The sequence below is a fragment of the Balaenoptera musculus genome, chromosome 5 (genome assembly GCF_009873245.2).
Source record: "Balaenoptera musculus isolate JJ_BM4_2016_0621 chromosome 5, mBalMus1.pri.v3, whole genome shotgun sequence".
NCBI lineage: Eukaryota > Metazoa > Chordata > Mammalia > Artiodactyla > Balaenopteridae > Balaenoptera > Balaenoptera musculus.
Window position 1 is genome coordinate 112950650 of NC_045789.1, and position 19994 is coordinate 112970643.

Genomic DNA, 19994 nt, shown 5'->3' on the forward strand with positions numbered 1-19994 from the left:
AGGTTTATTTTTTAGAGCAGTTTTGGATTCACAACAAAATTGAGAGGAAGGTACAGAGGTTTTCCATATACCCTTTGCCTCAACACGTGCATAGCCTCCCCATATTTTTTTTTTTTTTTGGCTACACCGTGTGGATTGTGGGATCTTAGTTCCCCGACCAGGGATTGAACCTGGGCCCTCGGCAGTGAGAGCACCGAGTCCTAACCACTGGCCAACCAGAGAATTCCCACCTCCCCCATAATTAACGTCACTCACCAGATTGGTACATTTGTTGCCAAGGATGAATTTCCATTGACACATCATTATTACCTAAAGTCCATAGCTTACTTTAGGGTTCACTGTGTTATACATTCTAATTCTATGAGTTTGGACAAATGCATAACGACATATAATAATATGTCATTATAATATCATACAGAGTATTTTCACTGTCCTAAAACCCTTCTATGCTCTGTCTCTTTACCCCCACCCCCATTTCTGGCAACTGATGATCTTTTCATTGTTTCCATAGTTTTGCCTTTTACAGAATATCATATAGTTGGAATCATACAATATGTAGCTTTCTCAGATTGGCTTCTTTTACTTAGAAATATGCATTTAAGTTTCCTCCATGTCTTTTCATAGCTTGATAACTCATTTCTTTTTAGTGCTAAATAACATTCCATTGTCTGTATGTACCAGAGTTTATCCATTCCTCTACTGAAGGACATATTGGTTGCTTCTAAGTTTTGGCAATTATGAATAAAGGTTCTATAAACATCTGTGTGCAGGTTTTTGTGTGGACATATTTTCAACTCCTTTGGGTAAATACAAAGGAGCATGATAGCTGGATTGTAAGATAAGAATATGTTTAATTTTTTAAGACAGTTGCCAAACTGTCTTCCAAAGTGGCTGTACCATTTTGCATTTCTGTCAGAAGTGAATGAGAGTTGCTGTTGCTATACATCCTTGCCAGTGTTTGATGTTGTCCAGTCTGATAGGTGTGTTGTGGTATCCCGTTGTTTTAATTTGCATTCCCTTGGTGATGTATGTTGTGGAGCATCTTTTCACATGCTTATTTGCCATCTGTATATCTTCTTTGGTGAGATGTCTGTTAAGGCCTTTGGCCCATGTTTTAATATGGTTGTTTTCTTATTATTGAGTTTTAAAAGTTCTTTGTATATTTTGGATAACAATCCTTTTTCAGATGTGTCTTTTGCAAATATTTTTTTTCCAGTCTGTGGCTTGTCTTCTAATTCTCTTGACATTGTCTTTTGCAGAGCAGATGTTTTAATTTTAATGAAGTCTAGCTTATCAATTATTTCTTTCATGGATCATGCCTTTGGTGGTGTTGTTCCCAAGGTTATCTGGGAGTTTATCTTCTTGGAGCTTTATAGTTCTTGCATTTTACATTTAGGCCTATGATCCATTTTTAGTTAATTTTTGTGAAGAGTGTAAGGTCTATGTCTAGATTCATTTTTTTGCACATGGATGTCCAGTTATTGCAGCACCATTTGTTGAAGAGACTATCTTTGCTCCATTGTATTGCCTTCGCTCCTTTGTCAAAGATCAGTTGACTCTATTTATGCGAGTTTATTTCTGTGATCTCTGTTCTGTTCCATTGATCTATTTATCTGTTCTTTCACCAATACCGCACTGTCCTGATCACTGCCACTTTATAGTAAGTCTTGAAGTTGAGTAGCATCAGTCCTCCAACTTTGTTATTCTACTTCAATATTGTGTTGGCTATTCTGGGTCTTTTGCCTCTGCGTACAAACTTTATTTATTTATTTTTTTAAAAGATTTTTTTGATGTGGACCATTTTTAAAGTCTTTATTGACTTTGTTACCATATTGCTTCTGTTTTTTATATTTTTAGTTTTTTTGTTGCAAGGCATGTGGGATCTTAGCTCCCCGACCAGGAATCAAACCCACACCCCCTGCATTGGAAGGCGAAGTCTTAACCACTGGACCGCCAGGGAAGTCCCCAAACTTTAGAATCAGCTTGTCCGTATCCATAAAATAACTTGCTAGGATCTTGACTGGGATTGCATTGAATCAATTGATGAAGTTGGGAAGAACTGACATCTTGACAATATTGAGTCTCCTTATCCATGAAGATGCAGTATCTCCCCATTGATTTAGTTCTTTTATTTCATTAATCAGAGGTTTGCTCATATAAATCTTATTTTGTTAGATTTATACCTAAGTATTTCTTTTTTTTTTGATGTAATGCAAATGTTATTGTGTTTTGAATTTCAAATTCCACTTGTTCATTGTTAGTACGTAGAAAGCAATTGACTTTTTTTTTTTTTAATTTTTATTTATTTATTTATGGCTGTGTTGGGTCTTCATTTCTGTGCGAGGGCTTTCTCCCGTTGCGGCGAGTGGGGGCCACTCTTCATCGCGGTGCGCAGGCCTCTCATTATCGCGGCCTCTCTTGTTGCGGAGCACAGACTCCAGACGCGCAGGCTCAGTGATTGTGGCTCACGGGCCTAGTTGCTCCGCGGCATGTGGGATCTTCCCAGACCAGGCCTCGAACCCGTGTCCCCTGCATTGGCAGGCAGATTCTCAACCACTGCGCCACCAGGGAAGCCCGCAATTGACTTTTATATATTAACTTTGTATCCTGCAACCTTGCTATAATTACTTATTAGCTTTAGGAGTTTGTTTGATCCTTTTGGTTTTTCACATAGATGATCATGTCATTTGCAAACAAAGACAGTTTTATGTCTTCCTTCCCAATCTGCCTGTGTACCTTCTATTTCCTTTTCTTGCCTTACTGCATTAACAAGGACTTCCATTATAATGCTGCAAAGAAGTGGTGAGAGGGGAATGTCCTTTCCATATACCTGACCTTAGTGGGAGATATACATCTTTTTTGTGTGTGAAAAAAAGATTTAGAGAGCGTCTTTTTATTATGTCAACACACTACTAGATTTTTAAATACCTTTGGTTATCTGTGACAAATAGATATAAAATCAAACATTGTTATTTATGCTATTCAAGTCACATCTCTCTCTCTCTCTTTTTTTTTTTTTTTTAGAGAAACATTGTGTTTAATGGTAAAGCTTAGCACACTCTAGCACTGGGCATGGCCTGGAGTCGAAGCATCAGGGGTGGGTAGGTGACCTTCATGGAACCTCACATGGCAAAGAGGATGAGGAAGGTGACCATCAAACAGAAGAGCCCCATAGACTCAGACAGGGCAAAGCCCAGAATGGCATAGGAGAAGAGCTGCTGCTTCAGAGATGGGTTCCTGGCATAGCCAATGATCAAGCTGCCAAACACTGTGCCAATGCCGGCCCCTGAACCAGCTACACCGACTGTGGCGGCTCCAGCGCCGATAAACTTGGCCGCTGTGTCAGTGTCCCAGGAGACAACACCGATCTGGAACTCCCGCCTGGCCACGGGGAGTGGGACACTGCTGTAGGAAGACTGTTCAGATGGGACCTCTGGCCCCTCAGGAAGGAGGCACACACAGGCCTGATCAGACCCCTGGTACCAGAGCGGGTCAGAGCAGGAGGAATGAGTAGTGCCCCGGTGGTCTGCTTGTTTTCAGTCTGCACTCCCACTGCCCTGCTGCCCCTGCTCGGCCCACAGCGCTCGCCCGGCTTGAGGTGGGTGACTGACTCCTCAAGTCACATATATCTCTTGCAAATTAATTTATTTCAGTCTCGACTGATAGGCACTCTTCTGTTTTTTTTTTAAAGTTTTGCCAAATGTGCAATGGCAAAGTGAAAGTAAGATTACATAAAAAAGAAAGAAAAATATAGCTAGTATTCAAAGTTCTTCACAAGTGAAGACCTTAATCTACTGTTCTGAATTTACCTTTTGCTGTCCCCTGGATAAACCCTTCATCAGGGTAGACCTGTGTATTGCCTGTTCCTAAAATATATTGTGCTAGGCTTTTTGTTGTTGTAAGGAAGAGATTCATTCAGGTAATCTTAAGATAAAAGGGGTTTATTGTAAATACCAAGGACCTAGACTTTGTTTTCTGATGTCTTTCTGGGTGATTGCTCTCTGTTTTTCTCCCCCCTGTTCAATCTTCTCTGCATTCTCCAGTATAAATTCTGGAGGGAGATAGTCTGATTGGACTAATTTCCACTGCTCCAGTAGGAAGAGTCCTTTGAATTGGGCCACCCCATGAGTCAAGACTGTGGAGTTGCTGCCTTTGGGTCAGGCCCACTCTGGTTTACTCAGTGGCCATTTCTGAGTAAAGAAAAAGTAGCACCATTGTCATGGGTAGGCAGTTTCAGTGAGAAGAATGAGATTTTCTGTGTGACCCTGGGACTGCTATGTCCAAGACATGTCTAAGGTGTTTCTACCTCTCTGCCTTTGTTGACACTTATTCTCTTATCCATAGGGTGTTCCCTATGAATTTACACATATTCTGATTTTACCAAGCTGAAATATTAATGAGTTAGGTAGGCAAAGGCTGCCCCAAATATTGCAGTCTACTGATATCTTCCATCTTTGAATTTTTAGTGGATCATCACTGAGCACAGTGATGATTTGAGACCAAGAAACTGAAGGGCCTAGAGAGGAATGACTTTTTCAACAGTCTGTAAGAATGCAAAAATAAAAATATTTATTAAATTTGGAGTTGAATTTATTCTGGGCTTGGAGGTGTGGGGAGAAGCAACGTGCACTAACAAGGACAACAAAGATTACTGAATTCTTTAGATCTCACCAATGATTTACTCAGGTGTATGTGGTTTACATCCCCTATCTCCTTTATACCCTAGTAAATCTGTGCTTTTTTGTTTATTTTTTAATTGAAGTATAGTTGCTTTACAATATTGTGTTAGTTTCAAGTGTACAGCAAAGCAGTTTGGTTATACATATATATGTATATATTTATATTCTTTTTTATTTTTTCCATTATAGTTTATTATAAGATATGGAATACGATTCCCTGTGCTCTACAGCAAATCCTTGTTGTTTATTTTATATATGGTAGTTTGTATCTACTAATCCCATACTCCCAATTTATCCCTTCCCTCCTTCCCCTTTGGTAACCATAAGTTTGTTTTCTGTCTGTGAGTCTGTTTTTGTTTTGTAAATAAGTTCATTTGTACTGTTTTTTAGATTCCACTTATAAGTGATATCATATGGTATTTGTCTTTCTCTGTCTGACTTACGTCACTTAGTGTGATAATCTCTAGGTCCATCCACATTGCTGCAAATGGCATTAGTAAATGTGTGCTTTTGATCTCTGTGTTGTGGACCACAGCAGTTAGTATTCAAAGTAATTTTTTGACAATTCAGATGTGACATATTTACAAGAAAAGCACAGCAGTTGGAATAAGCTAGAGAAAAAGAAAAAAGGGATGGGAGAGGACATGAACCAAAAGGTGCAGGACCTGAAGGCAAAAATCTCTCTCTCGGCACTTCCCTGGTGGCGCAGTGGTTAAGAATCCGCCTACCAATGCAGGGGACACGGGTTTGAGCCCTGATCCGGGAAGATCCCACATGCCACGGAGCAACTAAGCCCGTGCGCCACAACTACTGAGCCTGCGCTCTAGAGCCTGCAAGCCACAGCTACTGAAGCCCGCGTGCCTAGAGCCCATGCTCCGAAACAAGAGAAACCACCACAGTGAGAAGCCCGTGCACCACAACGAAGAGTAACACCCCACTCCCTGCAACTAGAGAAAGCCCGCACGCAGCAACGAAGACCCAAGGCAGCCAAAAAAAAAAAAAAAATCTCCCTCTCTTTGGTCCTTGGAAGCAGCACCAGAGAGTTACCCAAGATGGTGACAGCAAGGGATTCACTGAGGAGTTCCCCAGGCACCAAAGGACTAGGCTTATTTGCTCTTCTAATATAGTAGTTTACACAAATGTGCATTGGACTAACTAGTTTATGCCTATCGAAAAAAGAGAATGAATAAGAGAAGACTAATGTAGACATTTTGGACATAAGAAAGGTGATAAAAAAATAAATGAATTTTACTGGTGAGAAGGAGTGAATGGATTCTTTGTCCACAGTGACCTTGAGGTAAATAGAAATAATCTGTCCTCAATGATGTACTCATTTATTTTCATAAAGTATCAGGTCTCCAACCAGTTGATCTTGAAGTCTATCTTGTTGATTTCTGAGCCAGCTGACTAGATTTCCAGCAGAGGGAACCTTACAGAAGGTTTTTCTTCATGGATAGGTGGTCTCATCGACTGAAGTTCCCTTCCTCTTAAGGGTTTTGAGGGGTTTTTAGAGAGTAGCTTTTCCTCAGGAAAATTTAGGACTAATTTAGCAAAGTATCGTGCCCCTTATTATCCATATTTATGGAGTACTTAAGGAGTCTTTCTAGCTGCCACATTTTAAAGAGAGTCTTGGTAAATTCGAGTATGTCTAAGTAAGAGGCTAAAGGATAGAGAAGAGTTGTTAAAATATTGGGGACTCTTTCATGTAATCTTTTTTTTAAATTGAGAACATGGGTTAAATTTATTTCATGTAGCTCCAGAAGGCAGACGTTAGGTTATCGGGTGGAAGCTGCAGAAAGCAGATTTCTGCTTAAAATAAGAACTTTCCAACACTTGGAGTTGTTTGAGAGTGGAATTGGCCACCTTGTGAAGCAAGGTGTATTAGTCTGCTGCTAAAACAAAATTCCATAGCCTAGGTGGCTTAAGCAAGAGAAATTTATTTTCTCACAGTTCTGGAGGCTAGAACTCCAAGGTCAAGGTTCTGGCTGATTGAGTTTCTAGTGAGAGCTCTTTTCCTGGCTTGCAGATGGCTGCCTTCTCATTATGTCCTCACATGGTCTTTCCTCAGTACATATATGGAGGGAGAGGGAGAGAGAGAATGAGTGAGTGCTCTGGTGTCTCTTCTTATGAGGACACTAATTCCTGTCAGATCAGGGCCCCTGTGACCTCATTTAATTTTAATTGCTTCCTTAGCAGCTCCATCTCAGCCACATTGGAGTTAGGGCTTTGGCGTATGAATTCTGGGGGGACACAAACAAAACAGGAGAACGCTGTGTTTGGAGTGTTTAAATAGAAACTGGTTGCCATCTGTCAGGAAAGTTTTAGAGGGGATCCTCAAACTAGGAGAGGCTTGGCCAGATGATCTCAGTTTTCTTAAATCTGAAGGAACGAGGTCAAGCTGTAGATTTTTGAAGATAGGCATATATTGGGGCACACATTTGAAAAAAAAGGTTTGATTTTATTCTGGAAACTTGTTAGGAACCAAAATTATAGGTGTTGGAAAATCAAAGTGGAAGTAAAGAAAACCTCTTACCTCTAGAGCTGCCTGTACTTGGTTAGATATGAGAATTGAAAACATTAGAATCTACCTAGATAGAATTTCCAAATATCTTAATCTTCATAAATAACAGAAATAAATGGAATACATATGTATTTGTCATGTAGCTGGTTCTTTAAAGGACAAATTCATAATACCATTATAAATATGTTGTGTAATTATTGGATGTTGATAACTACTTTTTTTTTTTTTTTTTTTAATTTATGGCTGTGTTGGGTCTTTCTGTGCGAGGGCTTTCTCCAGTTGTGGCAAGCGGGGGCCACTCTTCATCGCGGTGCGCGGGCCTCTCACTGTCGCGGCCTCTCTTGTTACGCGGAGCACAGGCTCCAGAAGCGCAGGCTCAGTAATTGTGGCTCACGGGCTCAGTTGCTCCGCGGCATGTGGGATCTTCCCAGACCAGGGCCCGAACCCGTGTTCCCTGCATTGGCAGGCAGGTTCTCAACCACTGCGCCACCAGGGAAGCCCCGATAACTACTTTTTGAGAACATAAACCTCATTTCATTTTATTCTTCAACACGTCCTGACAGAGTTCCTTTTTCAGTAGGCAGTGAGGTAAATTTTGCTTCTGTTGGGATATCAGAATTGGACCTAATAACAATCAACATTTGAATGACTTGAAAATATTCTTATATACAGGTTTATTGCATTGGAATTTGAATCCTTTTAGCACGAAAAATAGATGATAGTCTGCATTGTTCAGTGTTGTTGATGACTATAGATTGGCTACTAGGTGGATGGTCATCTTAGGTGTTTGGTATTTACTTTGGGTCTCACAAAAATTTATACTTTATGCTAACTGCAGCAGAAAAAAATATTTGGTTTGTGACAAGAAATATTAGAAACGTATAGATGCTATACATCATATAATTTTCTACCTTCCCTGCTTAGTTGATTTGCTACTATTTTACAAATGTAGAGAAATGAAGGGCCAAAAGGAAGGAGAGAAATAGAAAAGTTTTGTCCTGATATAAAGGAGAATGTGAATTTTATTTGCATAGTATGCTATTCTTTTGTTTTTGTTTTACTATAAATTTGATACATGCTTATTATAGAACACTTGGAAAAGAGTGCATTCTTTTTAAACTTACCATCTATTACCTCAAAACTAGATTTTTTTTTTGAATAACATGAACTCATCCCTTTTGATCCAAAATTATAAAATAAAACCACAACACTGTGGTTTACTTTAAAAAGAACTTCAATTTTTAGAGTTAAGAACCTAAAAGTATTAAAAATATAAGAAAATCTTCAAATTAATTTTTTATCTTTTGGTGCCATTTATTAAATTATTTTGCCCAAGAAATTAAAACAAGTCACAAACGAGCCAAAAGTTAAGGTGTTAAGATCGTTCATATCAAGATTATTGATGTGAAAGCCTGGAATATTATTTATATTTTGTTCAAAGAATTTAATTATATTATAGGCATATTAGTTATACTGTAATAACTTAGAAAAGTAGTTCTGACAAGTAGTTTTTATCATTATTATTTACCCTGCAAACCCTTTGTTAAGAGTTTTATCTCATCATGCCATTAGTTATTAAAAATTAGATAGGAAATATTTTGTATTTTGGTTTATCACATTGCGGAATAACCAAATCATAGAAGTTCAAAGACTGGAATATAATTAGAGATGATTTTGCTCAGTTCCACCTTTCATAGATGAGAAAACTGAAGCTCAGATGGAAATGGGTAATTTCCTCCATTGACTAACTAGCAGCTCCCCTGCCCTCCCAACCCCATCGGGTTTCATTGCATTTCATTGGTGGGGTTTGTGGAATAACGAATTGTTGATTTCCCCCACTGCAATCCAATGTGTTGGAAGATATATTAACAATGCAGGAGACCCTGATGTGCTTCTATGACAAAAGTGGATTTCATTTTAGGACAAGCCATAAAAGGTCATGAAAATCCTTTGGAAAGTTTTCATGCAGTTAAGAGTTTATTTGCGTAGATTTCTAACTTGGAAGTCATAAAATCAATTGCTGTGTAGTAAGATTTCATTTATAAGAATTTGATGTATTTAATGCAGTATTTTGATGGACAAGTCTGCTGTTGTCTGGAAGAGGAGCAGGTCACTTGTTGGAAGATATTCAATTACTTAAATGAGTAATAAAAACAGAGTATATAGTTATCCTATTTGTTTATTGCTTTGCTTATTCTTAGCCAATAAAGTAAAATCAATCCCATAAGAAGTACTCCTGAAAATGCAATTTAAATATAATTTAGTGTACAAGGTCCAGAATGCTTGTAGGGGAGTACAATATCCAAGCCTGAATTTAAACTTAGTGATTTTCAGCCATCAGGTTTAATTTCTTTCATCAGTATGAGTTGGTGGCTATTTTCCTCTTGAGCCAAGGGAGGTACTGAATGCAGGGGCAAGAAGCACTTTCTTCTGTTGCCTCTAATTATTCTAGCTGGGAATCAATTCTTAAGTGCTTTCATCAAAGAATGAACTTGCTGCCAGGAGCCTTATTTGCCTGCCAGCATAAAAGTTTGGGCATAGATTTTTGATTTCAGGGTAACAGCTCTTTCCAAGGAGGAGCCAATGGCAGAAATTGACTCTATAGGCAACTGTGAGACAGAACAATAAAATGATCCTGGGCTATGAGAATTAGAAAGTAATCAAGTTTGAATCCTAGTCCTAGGACTTGCAGGCAAATGACTTTGGGAAATACTAATTGCTTTGAGCCTTAATTTGGCCATCTATGAAATGAGTATAATAATATGTTTGTTATAAGAATCAAATGAAATAATGAATGTCAAGCACCAATGGCAGTATATGGTACCTGCTACATGTCTTATTTCCCTCCCTGTCTCCCTACAAATTCAATTCTACTTCCTTAAGATTTCTTTGGAGACTAAACTGCAGAATAACTGAAGTGGGGACAGAGCACATTGGGCTACTACAGAAGCCATCTTATCTGTGGACATTGCCTTTAAATACAATTGAGATTACCATTCTCCACTGTGTCCCCTTCCTAACCCCTGCTCTAACTTCAAGCAGTGAAAATCCAATTAGTTCCAGTTCCCAGAAGCCTCATCTTTGGCTATATTACTTAGAAACTTGACATGACGATAACGAGGCCTTCATTCCAGGGTGAAGTGATCCAAGATTTTTCCCAGTTGCTTATAGCGTCCCAGTTCTCAGGTAAGGTGGGTTACTGTTATTCTCTATGAAAGATGAACAAGAGCCACAGATGCTAAAGTAAGATAGATGTCAAGATCCAGGGACAGGATCAGAAAGGACAACTGGATTAATCTTTTAAAAAATGTGGTAAAATACATATAATATAAACTTTACTATTTTAACCATTTTAAAGTGAGTGTACAGTTTAGTGACATTAAATACATTCACAGTGTTGTGCATTCATCACCAACATCCATCTCTAGAACTTTTTTTTTTTTTTTTAACCTCACTAAGCAACTTGTGGGATCTCGGTTCCTTGTCCAGGGATTGAACCTGGCTGGGCCCTTGGCAGTGAAAGCACTGAGTCCTAAGCACTGGACCGGCAGGGAATTCCCTCTAGAACTTTTTATTCTTCCAAAACTGAAACTCTATACCCATTAAACAATAACTCCCCACCCCCACCCCCTGGTCACCACCATTCTACTTTATGTCTTTATAAATTTGACTATTCTAGATACCTCATGGGTGGAATCATACAGTATTTATGCTTTTGTGACTGACTTATTTTGCTTACCACAATGTCTTCAAGGTTCTATATTGTAGCCTGTGTCAGAATTTCCTTCCTTATTGCGGCTGAATAATATTCTATTGTATGTATATATCACATTTTGTTTTGCCATTCCTCTGTCAATGGATACTTGCGTTGCTTCCATCTCTTGGCTATTGTGAATAATGCTTTTATAGACATAGGTGTATAAATATCTGTTCAAGTCCCTGCTTTCAATTCTTTTGAGTATATACCAAGAAGTGGAATTGCTGGATCAAGTGATAGTTATATTTATAATATTTTGAGGAATCCCCAAATTTTCCATAGTGATTGCACCATTTTACATTCCCACCAGCAGTGGGCAAGGGTTCCAATTTTTCTATATCCTTGCCAACACTTGATATTTCTGTTTTTTGTTTTTTTTTTGATAATGTCATCCTAATGGATGTGAAGTGGTAGATTAATCCTAAAGAAATGATGTATAATGCATAACCTGTCTAGGCGCCAAGCACATAGTAGGTGCTTGTTAAATGAATGAGCAAGAATTCACATTTCACATATGAAATGAAATATCATTAGAATATAATTCAGGAAGTATTACAATACAACTTATTCATCTATCCATTAATGAAATGGAGTGTGTACCATACACTATGTTAATTATTAGGAGTTCAAATTTCAATAAAAAGTGAAGCCAAGACAAATGTTGTTCCTTCTCTCAAAGAGCTCACAGTCTCTTATCTCTCTAAGGAGGGAAGCTGAGTCACCAAAATATGACAGCTTAATTAATGAATCCTTAAAAACATCTAATCCTTTTGGCTCTAGAGTCCATATTTTTCAAGCCACATTATAATTAGTATAATTAGCCACATTATAACTAGATACTATATTCTAGTTTTTGTTACACATGTATTTTCTTTTACCAATTAGTAAATATAATACATACATGTACATACCTATACACATGTATACATATATATGTATAAACTGTATATATATATAGTTTATTTCATGGGATTCAAGCCCTCTGGAATTCTGGGAGTGAAATAAGCCCTAATGGTTATTAGGCATCCATTGCATGTAATGAATTAACTTCTCTTTGCATCTAGAATGGTAGTAATTATTTGCCATCCTTGGGAGAATTTAGAAATAATCTCTCATATAATTTTCTGTATTCTGTGTTCAGATGAAGAACCCCTGTTGAGAAAGTCTGCCTCAGTGACTTTCCACTTTTGAGTGAAATAATAAAATTGAGCTTCTGAGCCTGCAAAGCTGAGGACTGTTCACTGGACCATGATAATGGCAGAAGCATGCAGGAATCAGTCAACTCTGCTGTTACATTACTGCTCTTACTTTCTGTATAAATTCAGAAAGATAAGGTGGAAACAAATTTGCGGTTGAATCACAGTCTGGTTTTCTTCCTGTAGGAGAATGGGCTTATTTGCGAGGGGACGGGGTGGTGGTGTTTGGGTTTATTTGTCTTACGCCCAAGTCAACAAAATGCTGTAAACAATCATGCTGCCATTTTGTTTATTACACTGAAGCCATGCATTGAACTGCCTCCCTGAACAAAAATGTACAGTACCTTTGCTACTGGAATCAGCATTGCTCTTTCTACCTATTTAGTTCCATTTATTTAACAAGTATTTATTGAGATCCTACTGTGTCCCCATTACTAGGCTAGGTAGTATTTGATAATATTTTGATAATACAAAGGTGAACTGATCCTGTGGTCTAGTGGTGGTGAAAGACAAATGAATAGGCAGTTATAATTGCTAAGTATTAATAAGTGACAGAAAGCACAGGATGCTGAGATAGAACAGAATAGAGACCGCTAACTCAGACCAGAAGAATCAGGGGGAAGACCTCCTGGGGAAACTGATGGCTAAATTAAGACCTATCAATTTAATAGGAGTTAGCTAAGCAAGGAGAGGGAAAACTCTTTTTAGAAGAAACAGCACATACAAAGTCCCAGCGTGGGTAAGCATACACTCTTAAGAAAATGAAAAAATGCGAACATGATGGTTTGAGACCAGATTGTGAGGGTGTGAGATGAAGCCAGAGAGATAAGCAGGAGCTCACTAATCTAGGATATTATAATCCCTCTTTGGGACTTTGGTAGCTTTCTGGATATACAATGTGGGGGAAAAGGGTGACTCCCTGGTTTCTGGCTTGGCCACTGGATTAGATGGAAAACACTAGGAGTATCAGGTTTCCTAGGGAAGACAGTAAATTCAATTTTAGATAATTTATATTTGAGGTGCCTGTGCAACAAGCAAGAAGGCTTTTGGGGTGAAAAGTTTAGGGGGAGATTAGGGGAAATTATTGTTGTTGATGTTTTAATTCTTGCCCTTATTGCCAATCCTCTCTTAGGATGCCACTATAAAATAAATAATTTGTGAATTAGAGATATTTCTTGTGGGATTGGATCCAACGCATATAACAAGCAGGGGCATATAACTTGCTGCTTCTCGGGAGCATAATGGGCTGAGGTAGCATTGTTTTGATTATCACTTTCTGCCAACAGCTAAACGATTGCTCTTTCCTATTTACTTAAATATATACATGGTTATATATAACATAGATAAGGTCTTGATATATCTGTTGATGTGCTCATCTTTGGCAAGTGGGTTTAGTTGGAGGAGAGGGAAATATTACTTTATAGACCTCTATATTGCTAGAATTTTTTTTTACACAGAGCACTTTATTTTTATGAAAATAATAAAATGAAAATTATTTAGTAAATAATTGAGTAAAAATTTTGAGTACATTGAGTTGAAAAAAGTAGTTGAAGTGTTGGGGAAGTTTTGAAGGGCAATGCAGAAGACATAGAAAGAAAAAAAAAGATGGAAGTGAGATAGGAGGTGTGGGGATACTCCACAGACTACATGGGGCAGGTGTTTCTGCCTTCCTGCCTCCCTAGGTGGTATAGCAGGAACCATGTGTAAAGAATGTTTGTCATTCAGTTGCTGCTGCTTATTTATTCTCCTGTAGCAAGCCTCCAACATTATACCTGTTGGCAAGACTGATGCTCCACCGGCACTCCCTGGTGGGCTGTAGTGGTTATTTATAGCTAATGTCTGTTGTGGTTGGTCTGATTACTGGTTGTTATTATCACTACTGCTTTAGTTATTTGTACTCTCTGGCATCACTGATTTAGAAAACCTTTCTTGGCATCTGCTTTTTTTCCATCTCCTTTCAAGTTGAACTGTCAACTCCTTCTCTGTTTTTCCAGTGTTCCCTGATAGATGTCTATCATGGCTCCTGTGGTGGGCTGAACAATGACCCCCAAAGGTATCTGGTCCTAATTCCTGGAACCCTCAAATGTTACCTTATTTGGAAAAAGGATTCTTGCAGATGTGATTAAGTTAAAGATTTTGAGATGGGTTATCCAGACAGGCTGTGAATGCCATTACAAGTGTCCTTTTAAGAGATAGGCCCGCGATGAAGAGTGGCCCCCACTTGCCACAACTGGAGAAGGCCCTCGCACAGAAACGAAGACCCAACACAGCCATAAATAAATAAATAAATAAATAAAATTAAACTTAAAAAAAAAAAAAAAAAAAAAAAGAGATAGGCAGAGAGAGATTTAACACACACACAGGAGAGAAGGCAATGTAAAGGTGGAGCAGACAGAGATTTGAAGATGTTGGCCTTGTAGATTGGAGTGATGTGGCCACAAGCCAAGGGGTACTGAAAGCCACTAGAAGCTAAAAAAGTTAAGGGACAGATTCTCCCCAAGAGCCTTCGGAAGGAATGCAGCCCTGCTAACGCCTTGATTTTGATCTAGCGAAACTGATTTCATGCTCTTTAACTCCAGAAATCTGAGGCAATAAATATCTTAAATATACTGAAAACCTATTGTTTGTTGTTTATTTGAAATTTGAATTTAACAGGGCAGGCATTCTGTATTTTATTTGGTAACCCTAGATAGAGATCATGTGTTAATCTTCATATTACTGTTTAGCAGCATTTGGTAAAATGGATGTTTGGTGAATAAATAAATAACCTAATAATTTTACAAATAGTTAAAGAGTATTTTTATTATTGAAATTTCCAAATATATTCAAAAGTAGGGAGAATAGTGTAATGAAGCCCCATGTAGGGATCACCTAGCTTCCACAATCATCAATGCATGGCCAATCTCACAGTTTTTAAAACAACACTTTGTTCAAAATAAGCAGCTCTGGTGGTTTTGTTTTGTGTGTATATATTTATGAGTATGTGTACATTTTTTTTTTATTTTATTTTTTATTATTATTTTTTTTTGTATGTGTACATTTGTACAGCAAAAGAGGGGTGTGGTAGTAATAGCACTGAATTTCAAGATACTGTATCTTTGCAAAAGAATCCAGAAAGTGGAGAATGATAAGCATTTGTATATGAATGACAGGAGAGCAAAACGAGACTTCTATGATTAAAGAAGCTTGCTATAGAACGCCGGGTAAGATAGAAGATGTGGCCAATATTTTCCAAGTATAAATTGAAACATAGGCACAGAGACTGGTAAATGTAACTTCTGGTAGTCTTGTTCTGCTAAAAACAAAGCAATTCATGAACCCTCAACTAGCTTTGCTGCTAATTTCACCTCTCAGAATAGCAAGGAAGCAATCAAGAGAATGGACATCCAGAACTTGATTCTGAATGCCAAGGAGGAACAGGTTGGAAACGTGGAAGTGAGTGGCACTGAGGGAGGGCATGCCCACGTGGTCATATCATCCCTGAATATGAAGTTGCCAAGGAACGGAGGGCTGGGCTTAGTTAGACCATGGTTTGTAGGAAAAGTAGGCTTCAAAAATTCAGGTTTAATTGCATCATAAGGATGTTGAATGATGTGCAGGTGCCAGAGAAACAGAAAATTCTTTAAAAAAGAAAATTTCACAGTTACGCTTCATACATTTTTATGGGAGGAGAATAAACCAGAAGGCATCTGTAGCAGCTGCTGTTGGTTGCCCATCCTCATAGCAGGTAGTGTCAACCAATGAAGTGGTCCAGTCCAGCAACTCAGCCGAGAGAGTCTTTTCTTTTTCCAGCTTTATTGAGGTTTCATTGACAAAGAAAATTGTATATATTAAAAGTGTATGAAGACATAAGAATGAGGAAAGAAAAATGAATAGGAAAAATAGGTCAGAGTAATGTACAAAATGTGTCAGAGAAGAAAGTTTACTTGTTTGCTTACAGGTCAATCAATAAGCATTTATTGTTGTTCTTTCACTGTGCACCTCAAAATGATACTTACTACTTTGGGACCTGAAAATTCTTTAAAATTTAAAAGTAAATTTCACAAGTACCATGGCTTAGAAAGTTCACTTTTCTCTTATACCTTCTTTAAAGATTGTTGTATTATTTATATAAATACCAGTTATTAGTATATTAATTATTGGTAATTGTAATATAAAAAATAATATCTTTAATATAGAGAAAATATATCTAAAAAAATTAGGGATTCAATTTTGATTCTTATAGCAATGAACCTTTATAAAGCCATTGCTACATTCTAGGTAGTATACTAAACACATTATACCCATTAACTAACGTAATTCTCTCCACACCCTCTAAAAATAGATGTTATTTTAATCTCCATTTTATAGTTGTGGAAACTGAGGCACAAAGAGGTAGAGTAACTTACCTTTAGCTAGTAAGTAGCAGAATAGGGTTTTGAGTCTAGAATCATAAATGTTATATAATATTCCCTAATTATTCTACCAAGATTGCTGTCTATGATGAGATGTATTCAGTAGAAGAACCCAGGTCTTGTATGTGACATCATAGATGTCGCCTCAGAAATTAAACTAATCGGGAAAGATGTCTGAATTAGTTAAAATCTGATTTAAAGAATGATTGAAAAAATTACATTCTCTATTTTGACATACATTCTTTGGCAGTACTTCAAGACAGAGTAACGAAGCGCAAGAAAATGTCACTAAATAGGAATAATTTGAAATCAATATCATTAATCGTATGTAAATGGGTATTTCTTAAGTAATCAAAAATTCTTGATAATTAAAATAACCTTAATCTATTTATAATCCTTTTTAAAGGTTGTACATCATGTATACATGATGATTTATTCTATGTATATACTGTGAAAGGATAACCAATATCAAATTAATTAATACATCCATCACCTCACATAGTTACCAATTTTTTATTTTTATTTTTTTTGTGGTGAGAACATTGAACATTTAGTATCTTAGTACGTTTACAGTATACAGTATAGTATTATTAACTATAGTCATAATGCTGTCCATCAGATCCCCAGAACTTATCATCTTACAACTGAAAGTTTACACCTTTTGACCAACATCACCCCATTCTCCTCACCTCCAACCCCTGGCAGCCACTGTTCTATTCTCTGGTTCTATGAGTTTTGACTTTTCTAGATTCCACATATAAGTGAAATCGTACAGTGTTTGTCTTTCTGTGTCTGGCTTATTTTACTTAGGACAATGGCCTCTAGGGTCATCCGTGTTGTCACAAATGGCAGGATTATATTTTTTTATGCCTGAGTAATATTTTATTGTATATTTATACCCCGTTTTCTTTTATCCATTCATCCATCGACACTTAGCTTGTTTCCATATCTTGGCCACTGTGAATAATGCTGCAATGACTTGGGAGTGCAGATACCTCTTCAAGATGCTGATCCCATGCCCTTTGTATATATATACCTAGAAGTGGGATTGCTGGATTGCATGGTAATTATATTCTTAATTCTGGGGGGGAATCTCCATGATGTTTTCCATAATGGCTGTACCAATTTACACTCCCACGAACAGTCTATGAGGGTTCCCTTTTCTCCACATTCTCACCAACACTTGGTATCTATTATTCTTTTGCTAACATGTGTGAGGTGATATCTAATTGTGGCTTTGATTTGCATTTCCCTGATGATTAGCGATGAACATTTTATTTTTTTATTTTATTTTATTTTTTTTTAACCTATGAAAGTCAAGGTTTATTTGAGGTTGCTGTATAATTTTTCTGAGTTGTACAATAACCTTGCAAAGGAAACATTATGCACAGCTCATAAATGAGGAAACTGCGGTTAAGAACAATATTGTGGTTTGCCCAGTTCCACACAGTAGGCAGTTTTGAAGTTTGTATCCTCCTTGACACCAAATACATGGTGTCTTTCCAAAATCAACAGCCAATTCTCCAATTCTCTGGCATCATCTAGGTATCCAAAAATTCAATTCAACTCTGATACTATCAGAGTTAGCTCATACTCCTCTGTCCCACCAGGCTGCCCTACTTCAGACACGAGCCACAAATGGGTGGCCTGGGCTACCCCACATTTCTGCTCAGCTGACTACAAATGTGGGGTTTCCCACTGAAATTGCACAACTCAGATTGGGCCTTGAACCCATGGTCATTTATTTATTTATTTATTTATTATTTTTTTCAATCTCCCAATCCATTACACCACAATCCCCACCCCCAGTGGCTTTCCCCCCTTGGTGTCCATACGTTTGTTCTCTACATCTGTGTCTCAATTTCTGCTCTGCAAACCAGTTCATCTGTACCATTTTCTAGGTTCCACATATATGTGTTAATATACGATACTTCTTTTTCTCTTTCTGACTTACTTCACTCTGTATGACAGTGTCTAGATCTATCCACGTCTCTACAAATGACACAATTTCATTCCTTTTTATGGCTGAGTAATATTCCATTGTATATATGTACCATATCTTCTTTATCCATTCATCTGTCAATGGGCATTTAGATTGCTTCCATGACCTGGCTATTGTAAATAGTGCTGCAGTGAACATTGGGGTGCATGTGTCTTTTTGAATTATGGTTTTCTCTGGGTATATGCCCAATAGTGGGATTTCGGGATCATATGGTAATTCTATTTTTAGTTCTTTAGGGAACCTCCGTACTGTTCTCCATAGTGGCTGTATCAATTTACATTCCCACCAACAGTGCAAGAGGGTTCCCTTTTCTCCACACCCTCTCCAGCATTTGTTGTTTGTAGATTTTCTGATGATGCCCATTCTAACTGGTGTGAGGTGATACCTCATTGTAGTTTTGATTTGCATTTCTCTAATAATTAGTGATGTTGAGCATCTTTTCTTGTGCTTCTTGGCCATCTGTATGTCTTCTTTGGAGAAATGTCTATTTAGGTCTTCTGCCCATTTTTGGATTGCGTTGTTTGTTTTTTTAATATTGAGCTGCATGAGCTGTTTATATATTTTGGAGATTAATCCTTTGTCCGATGATTCTATTGCAAATATTTTCTCCCATTCTGAGGGTTGTCTTTTCATCTTGTTTATGGTTTCCTTTGCTGTGCAAAAGCTTTGAAGTTTCACTAGGTCCCATTTGTTTATTTTTGTTTTTATTTCCATTGCTCTAGGAGGTGGATCAAAAAAGATCTTGCTGTGATTTATGTCAAAGAGTGTTCTTCCTATGTTTTCCTCTAAGAGTTTTATAGTGTCTGACCTTACATTTAGGTCTTTAATCCATTTTGAGTTTATTTTTGTGTATGGTGTTAGGGAGTGTTCTAATTTCATTCTTTTACATGTAGCTGTCCCGTTTTCCCAGCACCACTTATTGAAGAGACTGTCTTTTCTCCATTGTATATCCTTGCCTCCTTTGTCATAGATTAGTTGACCATAGGTGCGTGGGTTTATCTCTGGGCTTTCTATCCTGTTCCATTGATCTATATTTCTGCTTTTCTGCCAGTACCATATTGTCTTGATTACTGTAGCTTTGTAGTATAGTCTGAAGTCAGGGAGTCTGATTCCTCCAGCTCGGTTTTTTTCTCTCAAGACTGCTTTGGCTACTCGGGATCCTTTATTTCTCCATACAAATTTTAAGATTTTTTGTTCTAGTTCTGTAAAAAATGCCATTGGTAATTTGATAGGGATTGCACTGAATCTATAGATTGCTTTGGGTAGTATAGTCATGTTCACAATATTGATTCTTCCAATCCAAGAACATAGTGTATCTCTCTGTCTGTTGGTATCATCTTTAATTTCTTTCATCAGTGTCTTATAGTTTTCTGTATACAGGTCTTCTGTCTCCCTAGGTACGTTTATTCCTAGATATCTTATTCTTTTCATCGCAGTGGTAAGTG

At 37.6% G+C, this 19994-nt stretch overlaps 1 pseudogene; it reads right to left on the reverse strand.

Annotated features, from left to right (window-relative positions):
- Positions 1–3122: 3122 nt before the first annotated feature.
- On the reverse strand, positions 3123–6146 carry LOC118895338 (annotated as a pseudogene).
- Positions 6147–19994: the final 13848 nt, after the last annotated feature.